This window comes from Lactuca saligna, chromosome 1, assembly GCF_052625555.1.
Source record: "Lactuca saligna cultivar CGN05327 chromosome 1, ASM5262555v1, whole genome shotgun sequence".
Lineage (NCBI taxonomy): Eukaryota > Viridiplantae > Streptophyta > Magnoliopsida > Asterales > Asteraceae > Lactuca > Lactuca saligna.
Genome location: NC_136417.1, coordinates 41,994,606 through 42,009,459, shown reverse-complemented (window position 1 = coordinate 42,009,459; position 14,854 = coordinate 41,994,606).

Here is a 14,854-nt window from a genome sequence, read left to right as displayed (position 1 = left end):
CTGGCTGAACCTGCTGATGATTTCATTAGCTGCTGCCCGACAACTCACGGAACTCCTACTCCCCTTGCTCCCCGAACTACCAATATCAATGCCATACTGAGTCTAACTGACCCCCGAAAGACAACCAAGTCAACCCTGGTCAAGGTCAAAGTCCTGGTCAAAGTCAACCTTCCAGGTCAACCTTACTCGCCGAGACACCCTACTGACTCGCCGAGTTCAAAATGATCAGATTCCTTCCATTCGCAACTTGACTCGCCGAGTCTGCCAATTTCTGAGTCCTAACCTGTCCAACTCACTGAGTCTCCACCCGAGTCACTGATTCGAGTCTCAACTCGAAGGGTTTGGGGTTTCGCGACCTGACTCGCCGAGTCCAAGAATAGACTCACCGAGTACAAGGCAATCTTCATATGACTCAACGAGTTGTTCATCCCACTCGTCGAGTTTCTCCACAACTTCATGATACTCGCCGAGTCCACTCAAAGGACTCACCAAGTCCCTTCAGTTCTCCTTACATGCATAGGACTTTTGAGTCATGCATGGACTCCAAACTGTAGATCTACCCTTCCCAAGCCTATTCCTCACGTAAAGTTGCAAACTTTACGTGTAGAGAAGGAGATCTAGGCAAAATGTGCCATAAACTAGGGTTTAAGGCCAAGGGGCTTCAAAATCAACTCAAGGGATGATACTTTACGGGGTTTTAGATCAAAATAAGCATGGATCTAAGGTAACAACCTCAGATCTGAACCCCTAGCTCGAAAGGTTACTCTTGTGCCATGAATGCCCAAATACACACATAGATCTAGGTGCAAAGAAGGGAAAATAGTAGCTTGTTACCTCCAAGATGAACACCACTGAAGTAGATCTCGGATCTACACCTTCTCCTTTGAAGCAACCTTCTTGATCTTCAAGTTCCTTTCCCAAAGTTCCTTCCTCCAAGCTATATCTCTCAAATGATGGAAGCTCACACGAAATCAAGGGTGCACTGGTTCTCTAGGGTGATATGGGGGCTGAGGAAGGGACATAACACCCTTTAAATAGGGTACAACTCCCGGGATTAGGGTTTTCCTTGTTCAGACCAGACTCGCCGAGTCACCTTGGCCGACTCGCCGAGTCGGTCGCTTACTCCTCGACCCGGATCCCGCTCGGACTTGCCGAGTCCCTCCTTGGACTCGCCGAGTCTACCCTTAAAATTAGGGCTTTTCTTTCCTTTCTTAGCCTTCAAAAACTTTGGGTGTTACAACTCTCCCCCACTTAAACTAAACTTCTTCCTCGAAGTTTACTATACTCCACTGCCTGCGATCTGCCTCCAATACCCCACCATTCATTCTAACACCAGCTGCCTAACTTTGCTGGCCTTCCGCTCAGTCATTCAGACTAACGTAAATCCTTACCGATAATAATCTCGGGTGCATCCTGACCCTGAACATCCTGGAAACACAACTTACTCAATTGACAATCTTTCTGGTATTCTCCGAGTATTGAAACATAGGGGTTCACCCCTTCTTTCCTTGCGCGATTTCCTTACCTTCCCAAGGCAACACTCCATAACCATTTATCTCCTCTGCCACTGAGTCATCATTGCCAGTATCCACTTGGCACTCTTTCTACTATCATTCGGTGTCGAGCACCCCACGATCGACTAACTGAATTCCACCATACTCTGCATACCCGCACTGCTACTGACTAGAAATCCTGCTATTCCTTATTTGGCTTCCAGATGAACTGAGACCATCCTGGTCCCTACCAACCTATCAATATCTGGATTAACGACTCTCACCGATTGCTGACCCAGCACAACCACTAGTCGCTCCCAGCGACATTCGAAGAAACTCCCACCACCTATACCGCTCAATCTATTCTACCAGGCTGGCACTACAATATATTGGGATCCCCGATCCCCTATCTAGACACTAAGATCCTTACCAGGTCCCACCTGTGCTGCTAAAACTTACGGGCCTCGCCCACGGGTCTCACCCAACCATACCACTGAGCAACCTTGCTCTCAGGTCTCACCTATACTGCTATTCTCATACGGGCCTCGCCCACGGGTCTCACCCGACTATATCCTAGAGCGGCCTCTCCCAAGGTCTCACCTCTCAAGGGCTATACAGGCAACTCCTTACCATTCTCATCCATTACCCATTCCCGATCCTTATCTAAATGCTAGGAGATAAGGACCTCGCCCCGTCTTCGCCAACGAAGCTACTATGGAATGCTACGGCTTACTCGCAGTCTCACATCACCTTCTATCGCCGTCTGCTGGTGAATGCTACGGCTGCCCCGTAGTCTGACAACACTTTCCACTACTGACTGCTGCTGAAGAAAGCTGAGACTCTCCCGCCACTCATCCATGCTCTACATGCTGCTTCTGCTACTGACTATTAACACGAAAATACCCCATGCTATCAGATCTCAAGATCTTCATTCCGACTCACACGGGTCCTACAGGCGACCCTTCAATCTGAATCCGAACCACAAACTCACCATTACCATTTACACGCATGGACTGATGGGGAGTTTCTCAAACTCCCAACCCTGAACTACTCAATCCCTCAAACGCTGAACTACCTCTTTTCCTTCTCAGAAGTCACATACTCGTTCTGGATTTGCGTGCTCTTACCCTTATTCATTCGAAGGATTCTCCCCCACTTCGATCCTGCTCACACCTAGCTGCTCAATGAATAGAATTCCAAATCCTTGCTACCATTCCATAATTAATCTGCTGAGGAATCCCATGCTTACCGTAACTAGGGATCTAACCAGTCCATTTCGAAAACTTATACGACTCCGAACTAGCGAGACATACCGAGTCCTTCCAAGGCATGCTACAAATACTGCACCCTAAGTAACCTTCTTCGATAAAACCCATACCTTAACTACTAACCAAATATCCAAGGTATGCAAATGACATATAACTCGATCACAATCAAACCGCTCCATGAAATGCTCATACAGATAATGATGCAGAACCATAACAATATAACATCATGCATAAACAGAAGAACTGAAAACGGAAATCGTATACCTGCAATGTCCGGCGCTGCTCGCATCTCCAAGGTAGCCATCTGAAAAGCCCTGCCTCCTACCGCAGGCGCCTCCGCACGGCCCTGACGGCCTTCTGTGATCCTCAAGGTTGCAGGGGCAGGTGCCATCACCCGTCCTGCTGAAAACAAACTGGGGCACTGGGCCTTCTTGTGGCCCCTCTGATTGCAGTGAAAACATATCAAGTATGATCCCTGAGTGATGGTAAGAGTACAATCTCTGCTAAAATGACCAGTCCGACTGCACCTGAAGCAACCAGACTCACCACCACTACCACTCTTGCACACGCCCCCGTGCGTCCTACCACACTTTCCACATCGACTGCGGTCCTGATGATCCCTCGATCTTGAATCCGATCCCTTGGGCCTTTTTCCCGAACTCGCGGCTACCTGAACCTCATCCGGCTTCCTCTTCCGGATCTGCTCCAAATCAATTTCCCTCTCCCTGGCCCGAGAAATCATATCTTCCAGCGTCTTACAGCCGGACCTACTCATGAACTCCCTGATGTCATCCCTCAACATCTCATGATATCGTGCCTTCTTCGTCTCCTCATCCGCGACATACTGCAGAACAAGAAGGGCTCTCTCCCTGAACATGGCGGTGATCTCCGCCACAGTCTCAGTAGTCTGCATCAAATCCTGAAACTCCCGGGCCAACTGCTGCACCTCAATAATCAGCGAAAACTCCGCCCTGAACCTAGCTGAGAAATCACTCCAAGTCATCGCGTCCAACGCGGCATCATCACCCTAAGCATGACCAATCTCTTCCCACCAATCCCTCGCTCTGTCGTTCGGAAGACAGGAAGTGAGTCTGACCTTGTCTTTCTCAGGACACCGGCTCGTAAGGAATGCGTTGGCAACATCAGCCAACCATCTGCTACTAGTGATGGGGTCCCTAGCCCCATGATAATCTGGTGCCCCGCAAGCCCTGAACACCCAAAATGTCAAGGTACGCGCTCCTAAAAAAGCCATCATCTCAGTACGGAAGGCTCCCAGCCTCTCATCCAAAATCTCCAATATACCCTCCTTGACCGTACCAAAGATCACAGGAGTCTGAGCTAGAATACTGCGCGTAACCTCGGCTAATATCAACTCTCTCATCCGCTCCTCGAGCTGTTCGGCCCCTAAACCCGAGCCCGATCCCTCTCCGGCGCCTGATCCGCCCACTGGTCCCTCTTGTAATGTCACCATACTGAAACATATAACATAACCATTATCAGAATACTCCTCACTGCTGCGAGACCAAACATACTCACTACCAGGTTCCCGGTCTTGTCTCGGCCTTTCCCGAATTGAGTACGGATCCTTTACTTTCAGTCGTATGGGCCCATACTACCTTCCACATCTATCTGTACTTTCCTCAAGAATTGCTTTGACTCCACCAGGTCCCTTTTCTACTTCTACTGCTCCCAGCACTACCTTATCCTAGGCTTGCCCTAGGGAAACCTCTGACTCAACTCAAACCAGCCCTCAGCTGCTGAAGGTCCCCTTGTGATGCCAATTAGCCATCACCTGGATACCATCACATGTGACGAGGCTCAGATAATCCTTCAAGTAGAGGACTCGTTCCTACAACGGTTGGACTCAAACAAGAGTTGTGCAATAGAACCAAATCCAACACTCTGAGATTATTCAACCCTGATCACATGTGATGTACCGTATCCACCTAATGGCTAACTGCATCACTCAGAATCCCACCATGCACAAAGCAAGCAGCATTCAGACAAAGGGAAAATCTAACCATATCATACTCAAGCAACCATATCCACATAGCAAGAATCCGAACTAGCATGCAACACAACTCATAAACTCAGGCATGACCTAATCAGGCTATCCTACTACTGACTATTCAGCACTATCATGCAGATCAAAAGCACATATAACAGGCACATAAGGCATCCTCCCTAGATCCTTAGTCCTAATCTAGCATGCTATTCTATTAACTGATAATCAAAACATAAACTTGTATGGGTATTTTGGGGTACTTACTTGAGCTCGGTTGATTGCATGCACCACACCTCTTTTCTCTTTTCAAAGTTCTTTTCTTTCTGAATTCTTTTTACTTTTCTAAAACCATTTTCTTTCTCGAAAATCTCTTTTTACAAAACTGTCCTTTCGTTTTGAAAACTCCCATACCAAATCCTCAGTTTGAGTTCAGACACACCCGAGTGCATGTCCAAATCCCTCAAACCAAGGCTCTGATACCAACTTGTAACGCCCCAAAATTTAAGACCAAAAATTTCTTTTAATAAATCATTACTTAAAGTAAAGTCATCATTCCAAAACATAATATGAGTATAAGTTTTCAAAACACATGTTCATTATCAGAGTAAACATTCCCAGGCTGTCTAATCTATGGTGTGTGCCATGCGATCACCCCGAGCTCTTCCCTCCGCTACCGGAAGTACCTGAAACCAAAACTGAAAACCGTAAGCACGAAGCTTAGTGAGTTCCCCACCCTACCACATACCATGCATAATCACATACTACACATACTGGGCCACGCCCGCTATCTTGGGCCTCTCCCCTACCTCGGGCCTCGCCCGCTACCACGGCCCCGCCGCTCCAGGCCCCGCCTGGCTTCGAGCCCCGCTCGGATACAGATCTGTTTTACTTAGGCCCCGCCTGTCACAGGGCCTCGCCCGCCAACAATTAATATCACATACACATATCACAACACATAACTAAACACAGACAACTGGTTATGTCCTAAGGCCTCGCCTATCCTAGGCCTCACCCATGTACTCCTACTGATGAGTCATGAAACCCCGTCCAAGCTCCTAGTGGTAGTGAGATACGGTCCCAACCCACCCTCACTCCTTCCCTAACTTGGGCTTCGCCCCTGTTATGCGACTATTGAGATGTGGAACCCCATCCACACTCAGCTATTGGTGAGATACGAGACCTTGCCCACACTCACCTCCCTACCAGGCACATACATGTATCACATAGACAACAAGTATAAACTATCATATAAACAAATCCTTGGGCACCCGCTTGCTATCACTGGACCTCGTCCTGAAAATCATACTAGCATATTGTGCCTAGGGCTAACCCCCGGGTCTTCTACTCATAGCTATATGGGCCGGCATTGTGGCCTTAGACCCATTCACATAAAGGGAAACTCACCTGCACTGGCTGAACCTGCTGATGATCTCACTAGCTGCTACCCAACAACTTACGGAACTCCTGCTCCCCTTGCTCCCCGAACTACCAATATCAATGCAACACTAAGTCTAACTGACCCTCGAAAGACAACCAAGTCAACCCTGGTCAAGGTCAAAGTCCTGGTCAAACTCAACCTTCCAGGTCAACCTTACTAGCCGAGTCACCCTACTGACTCGCCGAGTCTGAAGAACGACTCGCCGAGTCGGTTGTATGCAACTTCTATACAATTGATTCTGCTCAAAACCAATGCATACAACTTATAGATCTGGGTTCTTAAGGCTTGTTTACCACGTAAAGTTTCCAACTTTATGTGTACAAATGCATAAAAGGGATTTAATGGCTCAAAAGACACTTAAAAGAGTAGATCTAGGGCTTTCATGCAAAATGGCTCCATAAAGGTGTTAGATCTACGTTTTTGGAATTGAAACATGGCTAGATCCGAAGGATAATCAACCCAATGTGATCTCTTACTATAAACAAGCTAAGAAATGGATAAAATGGCTTAAATGTGATTAATAATGGAGAACCAATCATAGAAACAGAAGGAATCTGATTATTACCTCAATAAACTCTGTAGTGGGTGCAAGATCTTGGATCTCCTTCTACCCCTTGGATCTAGCTTCCTTCTTCTCTTCAAAACTTCAAGATTCACACAAGAAATGCTCAAAATGCTCAAGAAATGGTTAGGGTTTGCTAAATGATGCTCTGAGGGTGAAGGAGGCGAGGTTGGGGCTCATAACATGGTTTAAATAGGGTGCAAAACCCGTGGATCTAAGGTTTCTTCCAGACTGGTGGACTCACCGCTTCCAGGATATGGACTCACCGAGTTGCCAACTTAAACGTGCTCAATATCTCGTCTCTACTCGGAGAGTCGGGCCTACAACTCGTCGAGTCCCAGCTAAAAAAAGCAAAAATACTTAGATTAAAATACATACCAGGAACTAGGTATTACACCTAGTATACAATATACCATGCATCTTTCCTTTAAACCTGAATAATCGTAGAGATAAGCATTTACTCTATGAATTTAGCCTAATCCTAAACCTCCAAAAGGTATGTAGGCCAACTCTCCATCTCCCTAGAAGACTTTCACCATACTTTCTGCAAGCACTAAGAAGTTCCCTCCATCTTCAGCCATTATCGCCATCCAGTGCACCACCTATTTCTTATGTGTAGAAGGAATTTTTGTACAAAGAATTTGTGATTTTGGGACTTATTCGCAAATTAGGGTAAAATAATGAGACCTTAGTGAAAAAAGGTAAGTAATAAAACTGGTAAACCGGAAAAAATGGATTAAATCGTCATTTTTACCAGTAATTCATGCTTCTTCGTAAACAAAATTTAGTCTGGGACTTTTTCGTAAATAAGTAAAAAATGAGCTTTTTGACTTATTACCGGTTTGATACCGCTATTAGTCAAAAAATTTTGTTTGGGTATAAAAACAACTTATAGTTGTTGGTAACCTCTAATAAGTTAAAAAGTGATAAATAACATATCCTTTACTTATTAAAAACTCCTTATTTTACTTATTTCACAAAATAAGTTATAAGTCAAAAAGTCATAAGTTTTTTTTAAAAAAACTTTGCCAAACACCTTCTAAGAGAAAATTATTCTTCGATTAAAATTAATCGTTGTCCCGAAACTATTTGTTACGAATAAGCTATTTGCCGTAATAAAATAATTTGCCGCCGGTGCATCGTGTGGGTTCCTTACAAGTGTGTGTGTGTGTATATATATATATATATATATATATATATATATATATATATATATATATATATATATATATATATATATATAACATGTGTGTGATTTTGTTAGCTTTCCAATTTTCCAATCCAGTAGTGTTTAATGAAATAATGAAACACATTGACGTAGATATGTACTTTATTCGTGAAAATGTAGCTCATGGTGTATTGTATTCAAGGTGGTTTAAATTAACACTCAACATCAAAGAAACTATAGAAGCCTCGAATGTATTTCATCATACTTTTTGAACCGACGTGTTGAAATTAACTTGAGGGAGGGTGTTGGAAATATTGGAGTATTGTATCAAACTCTGAACTTGAATAAATACTAAAAAGGTTGTCTAGTTTATATTATGACGTAGCATGTTTTTGTTTTTATGTAGGAAAAATGTTATTGGGTTAAAAGTTGATAAAAAGGCTAAAAGTAAAATGACTAAATTGTCGAGTCATTGAGTGACGTGGCAAAGTGGATTTGCATATACAATCGAACACCTCCAGTGTTTTGCTTCCGTCCTTTTCTTTCTACCCTTCGTCTTTTCGGTAAGAAACTCTTTTTACGATTTTCTTTTCAAATGAAAGAAAGACGACGATTCTGGTTTTTCTAATTTCACCGATGTTGAAGCAGAGCATCGGCCGCTGCTGTAGAGAAGATTCAGGTTAGTGAACCTCCATTTTTGATAACTTTTAACATTCATAGAATTTAGTTAATTAGCGATGAAACTTCCAATACCAGACTCGTTCTGGACATCCAGTATATTATCAGATGCTCTATTCATATCTGGTGTGTGTGTTTTGTGGGCATCTACTCTCATCTAGCTTAATCTGTCAAATAATATCCATATGGGAAGATGTTATGGCTTTGTGTAATTGTAAAAAACGAAAACGTAAAACGTACATCTGAATCTGTCATCTTACATACCTTGTTGCTATGAATTAGAAGTATTGATCCAGTTTTCTTTTAAAATTTTGTTTCATAATCCAAAACCGATAGTTTTCCTTTAACGTGGAAGATATTTGATGAGGCTTCACATTCTAACAATAATGATCTGGAGAAGGGTGATATTAGCAGGTAAGAGGCTGCAATTAGTACATCTAGTATTAAACCCTTTTGCAGAAATTTATTTGGATCACTTTGTTTTGCATTGCTATAGATAATAACTTTTATCTTGTTGTATGAGTTATGCCAGTGTTGTTGCTAACTCTGGAAGTGAAACCCTGTTATAAAATTGGGATATGGAAAGACTTGGAAATCCTGAAAATTGTGTTAAACACTTTCAGAGTAAAGTATTTGGGTGGTACTCCCAACCTTTAATCGGATAAGACTCAAAAGAGTTTTTAGAATAGAGAATATGAAGTTATGATTTTGTGATTGTTCTTGTACCAGGAAAATAATGACCAAAGAATGATTATGTATATCATTTGTCTGAAAACTGTTAAGGCAGTTTTCTTTGTCCAAAAAAACTACTCCAACTGTCAAAAAGGTTTATAACAGTCACAAACTATCCCAACCAGGGGCTCTGCCCCTTGGACCCCGCTCCCAGGGGCGCTGCCCCCGGACCCCCATTCGTTTACGGGTTTCGCCCCTAAATGACAGTCTACTTTGAATCTTGAATAAACTCAAACAAATGTGCACTCTGCACCTTCCTTACTTGTTTAATATTCATAAAGATTGATTTTTGGTCAACAAGTCAATCAATTACACTTAAATACACATTGATGATGCAAAATCACCAACAAACCTCCCCCATTTAAGTGTAATCTTGATTAACTTAAAACAAAACATAACAACAACAAACTGATGCATAAATGAAATGTTGTGACTATTAAATTTCACATTAGTATATTATTCAATCCAAATATTCGAATATCAGGGTGTCTCTAAGGATTGAACCCTTTCTATTCATAGTGAATACATGAAAATAATACACACAACAGTTTATATTCTCATAAGTTCTAACTTGACACTATATTTTACTAGCTTGTGTCCCATCCTTCAATAAGCATATCAAAGCCAAGTCCTAACTTCTTGAAGCAGCTAAACTTCATGCTTATATAGGTAGTCTTTTTATTCTTGCAGCTGCAAATGCAATTTTTCAAAAGAACTATTAAGAATATAAATTCAACCTCCTTTACTTGCAATACTGAACACATACCTTGGGATGATGATAATAATGTGTTCCAATCTTCAAATATCAAGCTTTCCACATTGAATTCAACATCTAATATTACATTAGATGGGAATTGGGTATCTCAATATAAAAGATTTTAAGTGGACTTTAAACACATCCCTACAGCCGCCTTGTGCACAAGATCTCTTGCTAACCCTTTGGTTAGATGATCGGCTAAATTCAACTGAGTTCTTACAAACTCCACAGATATCACACCAGTCATGATGAGCTCACGAATCATGCTATGTCTAACACCAAAATGTCTAGACTTTCCATTGTATACTTGACTATAAGCCTTAGCCAATGTTGTAGCACTATCACATCTGATAGAAATGGTAGATATTGGTTTGAGCCATAATGGAATTTCATAAATCAAATTCCTTAGTCACTCAGCTTCTTTACCAGCAGCGAATAATGCAACAAACTCAGACTCCATGGTTGAGTTAGTAATACAGGTCTGTTTCTTAGATGCCCAAGAAATAGCACCTCCTCCAAGAAGAAACACCCAACCACTGGTAGAGGAGTGATCCTCTAAGTTGTTAATCCAGCTGGCATCTGAATAACCTTCCAAAACAGAAGGATATCCACTATAAGTTAAACCATAATTAATGGTCCCTTTCAAGTACTTGAATACTCTACTCCCAGCCAGGGGCTCTGCCCCTTGGACCCCGCCAGGGGCTGCCGCCCCTTGGATCATGAATGGATCATGAGATGGTGTGGTGTAACTCTTGGACCCATTAATACCGTAGATGATCTGTTGGATTTTTCATCTAATTGGAGTCAATGTCCCAAGAAACACAAGGTTTTTATGATGATCTGTTACGGATTAATTTGGTGTTTATGGAAAGCTCGCAACGACATAATTTTTAAACAAATGAAGGCAAGCCTTATCAAAATATAGGATGATATACAAGCATTGGTGTTCTTCTGGTTAAAACACAGGGGCTCATTGGGGGTTATTAGATGGTGTGATTGGTGCATATCACCATATGCTTGCTTGTAACTTTCTTTAAGTTTAAGTTTAAATCTTCTTTACTTTTAAATTGCACTCTACTCTCTGTTGTTGGTTTCCTCTAGTTTCTTGCTAGTGGTTGCCCTCTTATATAAAATTGTTTAGCCGTTTTCAATATATATATATATATACCATTTTACATGTTAATTTAAATTAACTATTATAAAGATTATATACAAAATTTCTACCTATCTTTACAAATAACTAAGGATAATGAATAAGTTGTTTATATTTAATTGTTTACTATAAGTTTATAATTAATTAATAATTATGATTTTTCCTATAAAAAATTATATAACTTTGTAACTATGGTTATACTATAATCTAGTTTTAAATAAATAATTCTACCCCCATTCCTACCTACTTTGTTTTTTTTTTTGGAGGAAAAAGAATCATAAACAAAAATGTGTGCATGTATGTGGTGAGTTGACAACGAGAAAAAGAAGAGGCCAATGGCCTTTCACCGACGATGACGACAGTGCAACCAAAGGGGTAAACCCTCACCTTTTATGTGTGCGATAAAGAGACGAAGATAGCGGAGAAAAAGGGCACGGAGGATAGAGCAACGCTCGCTGATGCTACTGGCGGGCTTGCATATGGTGCAAGTAGGGGCTGGTTGTGGTCGGACTCTGCTATTGTCAACCATGAACCTGTGGTTTCTATTATGGAGTCAATTTTTAACGGCTATTGCAAACCCTAGATTGGTTATATTGATTAGGACTCATAACTTGTTAACACAATATTAAAATATTGCAAATTCACAGTGTTTTTTCATCACACGAAGGTATTACCATGAAAGGATTAACATATGTTTGACTAATTGATTGAGAATTATGAGTTTGACGAGTTCTTGAAAGATCAAATCAATGACCCAGCTGACGAGTATGGTGGCTCAATAGAGAATCGTTGCAAATTTGCCTTAGAAGTAGTGGAACACAATGTAAATAAGATTAGGACTAATAGAGTTGGAATCAGGCTTTCACCATTTGCGAATTACCTAGATTCAAGAGCATGTGTTTAGATATACCCTTCTTTCAACCATCCAATTTAGTAGATAAAATAAAATGTATAGATAGATATATGAGATTAAGGAAATGAAGTCAGATACGAAAAGTATATGAACACCCATGTTCTTAGTGTGGCTTAGGTATTACTTTGGTTGGAGTTGTAGATTGTAGTTGATTTGTTTTTGGTTGTGAATTTTTGAAATAATAATCCGACTCAAATTGAAAATCCTATATACTGATTGGAATTCTTTGTTATTGCTTATAGTTGCAATCTAAATTGGGGGTGGAATCAATATACAAAGGTGTGTAATAGGGATAATGAGACAATGGGATAATGCGCATGAGACTGAGTTGATGATTTCTAGAATCTTATATTGATCCCCTAACTTGTTGGGCTTAATTTCTTTGTGGTTCCAGTGAATAGCCAGAAACTAAGAAGAAAAGGTCGGAGATCGAATCTTTTTTGTGCCTATGTCTCGATTTGTGACCGATTGGTGGGTTGGATGGAGAAAAATCATCTGCAATGCAAACAACATTTTACTCTTTTTGTTGACCGGTTCTAAAAAAAGAACACGATTATGTTTTTTTTTGTCACTTTGGTGCCTAGAGTTTCCTAAATGTAGTATTTTTTTAGTTGTGTAATTTAATCCGTAGGTGGTAAAGAACCAACTACAAAAGAAATTTAAACCATAGGGGTCATTCGTGTAATTTAGAAGAAGTGGTTAACAAGATGAATGGTTAAAAACTAACGATAATAGTATTTGAGAAAAGCTCTATTATTATTTTTTTTGGCTCTGATCATAAATTGGGACATGGAGTTATCTTTCTAACCCTTTTAACGATTTTCATGTTTAACTTTGTTAATTGTTTTTGCAAAATTAGTCATAAAAGTTCAAATTTGGTGTCTATTGTTTCCAAAAATATACACAACATGTCCAAAAATTGGTTTTTATGTTTTTTTAACTTCTTTATTATTATTATTTTTTTAATCAATGCAAAACTTGCTTTTATATATATTTTTTTAATTTATATATATATATATATATATATATATATATATATATATATATATATTATTTTTTAACTTCTTTTTTTTTCGTTTTTTATATTCATTTATTTTTCATATTTATTTATTATTGTTTTTTCTTTATATATATTTTTTTGTTTTTTTAGAAAACCAAAAAAAACTCAAACACCAAAAATGTAATATACTCTAATATATTCATATACTTTACACTTTCTAAAAAATATCAAAAGAAATTATCAAATTGATGAAAAACAAAACGTAACAAAAATACGAAAAAAAAAACAAAAAAAATGAAAAAAATATATTCATACACTTTAAACATTTTGATAAATATCAAAAGAAGTTATCAAATTGACGAAAAAATGAAAAAAAAAACTAAAAATATAAAAAGAATATAAAAAACGAAAAAAATATAAAAACAAGTTTAGTTTTAACTAAAAAATAAAAATAAATCAAAATAATGAAGTTAAAAAACATAAAAATAAAAATGAGTTTTAGACATGTGGTGCAATTTTTTTTGTAAACTATAGGGATAGAATTTGTACTTTTAGGACCAATTTTACAAAAAATTTAACTCAGTTAACCATGAAAATCGTTTTTTTTTAAAAGATTTAATAATGAAAATCGTTAAATGTGCTTAGAATGGTAATTTTATGTCCCATTTATTGTCAGAGACAACAAAATAATAATAATAATAATAATAATAATAATAGGGCATTTATCAAATATGCGTAAAAATTTTGTGGCTTTTATGGTATTTGCTATTTTTCTTAAAATAAATCGGTTCAAACATGTTTTTTTATTGATTCTATTACATTGGTTCGACTTGATTTTTTAAGATACCGTTTGATTCTATTTGGTGTAGAAGTTGACATAAATTCTATCATTGTTCAAAAACTCTCGTTTCACGGTTCTCGTTCCGACTGTTTTGACCAGCCGGTTTGAGCCGGTTTTTAAAACATTAAGTGATACATGTACAAACACTATATTTTCCTAGCAATTCGTGTACTTATGATATTTTGTTATGGTTGATTATAAGTCGTTATCTAATATAAAATTATCTGTAACAACCAAGAATATTACTTTTTATAATGAAACAAATTCAAATGGCAAATATTTAATATATATATATATATATATATATATATATATATATATATATATATATATATATATATATATATATATATATATATATATATATATATATATATATATATATATATATATATATATGGAATGGTTATTTGAAAAACAAAAAAACCCTAAAAATCATAAAAGTGCATAACCAAATACTTAAAGATTACAATTTTTTTTTGAAATGTTTAATGAAAAAATTACAGGTATTTTTATAAAATCGTTAAAAAAAAACAGTTTTGTCTTTTGTTTTTTCTCAAAAAAAATTTCAGCGAAATGTAAGTAAAAATAGCGATTTTTCTATATAAAAAGATTTGAGGTCTCTAAGTATTTTTTTTTATGTATTTTTATGATTTTTAGGGTTTTTGTTTTCCATAATTAATAAACCTATATAAACAAGACAAAATATGCTGAATTTTCGAGTCGTTAACACATAAAGGATATAACAAAGACCTAGATCATATTTTTAAATCATGTTTCTAGCTAGCTAGTAGTGTCCTTTGAAATTTGATAAAGATATAAGAAAGACGTAGAAAATATTTTAAA